Source organism: Ambystoma mexicanum, chromosome 4q (assembly GCF_040938575.1).
Source record: "Ambystoma mexicanum isolate Mex_15411 chromosome 4q, UKY_AmexF1_1, whole genome shotgun sequence".
Lineage (NCBI taxonomy): Eukaryota > Metazoa > Chordata > Amphibia > Caudata > Ambystomatidae > Ambystoma > Ambystoma mexicanum.
The window spans coordinates 1,201,265,871-1,201,270,592 of NC_090928.1; positions in this window are offsets into that span (position 1 = coordinate 1,201,265,871).

Below are 4,722 nucleotides of genomic sequence, written 5' to 3' on the forward strand. Positions count from 1 at the left end.
ATCGCCCCAGATTTTTTTACCCAGACACCCCTGCAAAGTCCGAAATGTGGGGAAAAAAACGCTTTTTCCGCACATTTCGCTCGACGCACCCATCGAAACACGCCCCCAACAACACATGGCCTACTGTCACACGTTCCCATAGGTGTCCCGATGAAAATGGTACCTCACATGTGTGGGTGCGCCTACCTGGCCGCCAAGGGGAAAGCCTAAAACACAAGTAACCCCAAGTCTGTTTTCAGAGGGAAATCTCAGACATTCTGCCGACCGGCACAACGTACAGATATGGGCCTCGGGTGTCCAAGCCACCGAGGAAAACAGGGAACCCCATGCATTTCCCAAAAGAGGACACCCATGGGAATCCACAGAGGTCTGCCTTGCGCAAATTTCCCCAGTTTTTATTATCCACAATCCCCGACAAAGTGTGATATTTGGTGGGGAGAAAACACAATGTTCACTTTGTCTGGGGTTCTGGGTAATAAATTCTGTCCCGCTTCGCGCAAATCAGACCTCTGTGCTTTCCCACGGGTGTCCTCTTTTGGGAAATGCATGGGGTTCCCTGTTTTCCTCGGTGGCTTGGACACCCGAGGCCCATATCTGTACGTTGTGCCGGTCGCCAGAATGTCTGAGATTTCCCTCTGAAAACAGACTTGGGGTTACTTGTGTTTTAGGCTTTCCCCTTGGCGGCCAGGTAGGTGCACCCACACATGTGAGGTACCATTTTCATCGGGACACCGGTGGGAACGCGCGACGGTAGGCCATGTGTTGTTGGGGGCGTGTTTCGATGGGTGCGTCGAGCGAAATGTGCGGAAAAAGCGTTTTTTTCCCCACATTTCGGACTTTGCAGGGGTGTCTGGGTAAAAAAATCTGGGGCGATGTGCGCAAATCATACCTCTGTGGATTCCCACGGGTGTCCTCTTTTTGGAAATGCATGGGGTTCCCTATTTTCCTCGGTGGCTTGGTCACCCGAGGCCCATATCTGTACGTTGTGCCGGTCGGCAGAATGTCTGAGATTTCCCTCTGAAAACAGACTTGGGGTTACTTGTCTTTTAGGCTTTCCCCTTGGCGGCCAGGTAGGTGCACCCACACATGTGAGGTACTGTTTTCATCGGGACACCTGTGGGAACGCGTGATGGTAGGCCATGTGTTGTTGGGGGCGTGTTTCGATGGGTGCGTCGAGCGAAATGTGCGGAAAAAGCGTTTTTTCCCCCACATTTCGGACTTTGCAGGGGTGTCTGGGTAAACAAATCTGGGGCGATGTACGCAAATCATACCTCTGCGGATTCCCACGGGTGTCCTCTTTTCGGAAATGCATGGGGTTCCCTGTTTTCCTCGGTGGCTTGGACACCCGAGGCCCATATCTGTACGTTGTGCCGGTCGGCAGAATGTCTGAGATTTCCCTCTGAAAACAGACTTGGGGTTACTTGTGTTTTAGGCTTTCCCCTTGGCAGCCAGGTAGGTGCACCCACAAATGTGAGGTACCGTTTTCATCGGGACACCTGTGGGAATGCGTGACGGTAGGCCATGTGTTGTTGGGGGTGTGTTTCGATGGGTGCGTCGAGCGAAATGTGCGGAAAAAGCGTTTTTTTCCCCACATTTCGGACTTTGCAGGGGTGTCTGGGTAAAAAAATCTGAGGCGATGTGTGCAAATCATACCTCTGCGGATTCCCACGGCTGTCCTCTTTTCGAAAATGCATGGGGTTCCCTGTTTTCCTCGGTGGCTTGGACACCCGAGGCCCATATCTGTACGTTGTGCCGGTCGGCAGAATGTCTGAGATTTCCCTCTGAAAAAAGACTTGGGGTTACTTGTGTTTTAGGCTTTCCCCTTGGCGGCCAGGTAGGTGCACCCACACATGTGAGGTACCGTTTTCATCGGGACACTTGTGTGAACGCGTGACGTAGGCCATGTGTTGTTGGGGGCGTGTTTCGATGGGTGCGTCGAGCGAAATGTGCAGAAAAAGCGTTTTTTTCCCCACATTTCGGACTTTGCAGGGGTGTCTGGGTAAAAAAATCAGGGGCGATGTGCGCAAACCATACCTCTGCGGATTCCCACGGTTGTCCTCTTTTCAGAAATGCATGGGGTTCCCTGTTTTCCTCGGTGGCTTGGACACCTGAGGCCCATATCTGTACGTTGTGCCGGTCGGCAGAATGTCTGAGATTTCCCTCTGAAAACAGACTTGGGGTTACTTGTGTTTTAGGCTTTCCCCTTGGCGGCCAGGTAGTTGCACCCACACATGTGAGGTACCATTTTCATAGGGACACCTGTGGGAACGCGTGACGGTAGGCCATGTGTTGTTGCGGGCGTGTTTCAATGGGTGCGTCGAGCGAAATGTGCGGAAAAAGCGTTTTTTTCCCCACATTTCGGACTTTGCAGGGGTGTCTGGGTAAAAAAATCTGGGGAGATGTGCGCAAATCATACCTCTGCGGATTCCCACGGGTGTCCTCTTTTTCGAAAATGCATGGGGTTCCCTGTTTTCCTCGGTGGCTTGGACACCCGAGGCCCATATCTGTACGTTGTGCCGGTCGGCAGAATGTCTGAGATTTCCCTCTGAAAACAGACTTGGGGTTACTTGTGTTTTAGGCTTTCCCCTTGGCGGCCAGGTAGGTGCACCCACACATGTGGGGTACCGTTTTCATTGGGACACCTGTGGGAACGCGTGACGGTAGGCCATGTGTTGTTGGGGGCGTGTTTCGATGGGTGCATCGAGTGAAATGTGCGGAAAAAGCGTTTTTTTCCCCACATTGCGGACTTTGCAGGGGTGTCTGGGTAAGAAAATCTGGGGCGATGTGCGCAAATCATACCTCTGCGGATTCCCACGGGTGTCGTCTTTTCGAAAATGCATGGGGTTCCCTGTTTTCCTCGGTGGCTTGGACACCCTGGGCCCATATCTGTATGATGTGAGAGTGTGACATTTCCGGTGTGAAAACAGACCTGGGGTTACTTGTGTTTTAGGCTTTCCCCTTGGCGGCCAGGTAGCTGCACCCACACATCTGAGGTACCGTTTTCATCGGGACACCTGTGGGAACGCGTGACGGTAGGCCATGTGTTGTTGGGGGCGTGTTTCGATGGGTGCGTCGAGCGAAATGTGCAGAAAAAGCGTTTTTTCCCCGACATTTCGGAGTTTGCGGGGCTGTCTGGGTAAAAAAAATTCTGGGGCGATGTGCACAAATCATACCTCTACGGATTCCCACGGGTGTCCTCTTTTTGGAAATGCATGGGGTTCCCTGTTTTCCTCGGTGGCTTGGACACCCGAGGCCCATATCTGTACGTTGTGCCGGTCGGCAGAATGTCTGAGGTTTCGCTCTGAAAACAGACTTGGGGTTACTTGTGTTTTAGGCTTTCCCCTTGGCGGCCAGGTAGGTGCACCCACACATGTGGGGTACCGTTTTCATCGGGACACCTGTGGGAACGCGGGACGGTAGGCCATGTGTTGTGATTGTGTGGTTTTCATAACGTTTTGACCCATTTGCTGGAGCCCTTTGTCTCACAACCCTTTCTTTTCCCAAATGTGACCTACATTTAGTCGCTGCTTTAGCCACCATACACTTTTGTAACCTGCACAAGTCACCTACCCTTGAAAAGGTCTGCCTGTGCTCTTTCAAAAAAAATGTATGGCTGCCGTTCCTTACCACATTGTTTCTCCCAATTTACACATGCTAAGTGCGTCTGGTCAGGCCGTGAGCATAAAACTCCTGTGTACCATGGCTCAGTGTTTGGCTTGTGGTATTGCTTGTTTTGTAAAAATACTACAAAAATGGTATGCTCTCCTAACTGCAAGAGTCGGGGGAATGTAGCGGAGCATTGCTTTTCTCAAAATTCATAGAAGCCATTGCCGTACCAAGCCAACCATGTCCAACACATAACTATTTTTTCAGTCATTTTCCCGCTTTTCCCACATTCGATGGCAGTTTCCCCTACCTAGTTGTTGCCTGACCTATGCAAATCACCCCTTCCTAAACTTGGAATTTTGTCTACTTTTCAGAAATATATGCCTTTCTGTCCTCCAATTTGGCTTGCTTGCCCTTTTCTTCCATTCCGTCCATGCATGTCCAATTGGCAAAAATGGCAAAAATCGCCTACCTCTCACAAAACGGTTGATAACCCCATCAAAATATTTTTTTTCCATTTCCACTCAACCTGTTCCTGAAAGCCAACACGTTGGGGAACTCAGCACAGCAAACCATTTGTTCCTAGCTCTTACAAGGAAAAAAACCACAGGCTTCTTTGTACATCATTTTATTGGCATTTTTTGAAAAAACCCAACATTTTTGCACTTTTTCCTTATTTTCTCTCACCCCCCTACAGCAACCTGGGATTCCTGGGTGGCGTTACGACCGCCTACATGTGGGAAAAAAAGGAGGCAAATTTGGCCGAGATATCTCATGTAACAAAAAAGTTACAAGCCATTGAATGGCCACATACCAAAATCACCAAAAAAGGCTCTGGCACTGGGGAGAAATACCCATGGCACTTAAAGGGTTAAACTGATGTTTTGCCAAGCTTGTGGCCTCTTCCCTGGGCAGTGCAGGAACCTCCCGACGTCCTCCTTCTTGTCCCCACGACGGAAGCTCAGGAACAGCGAGATCTGCAGGACTTCCAGGAACGACTGTCTCAGCTACAGCTTTTCTTGATTTAAAAGGTAGTGTGCAAGTGCGGTCAAGAAATCCTTTCTGCCGCAGTGAAAGTTTGTGAAACTTTCCCAATTTTGGAGGCTTGTCCTTCCG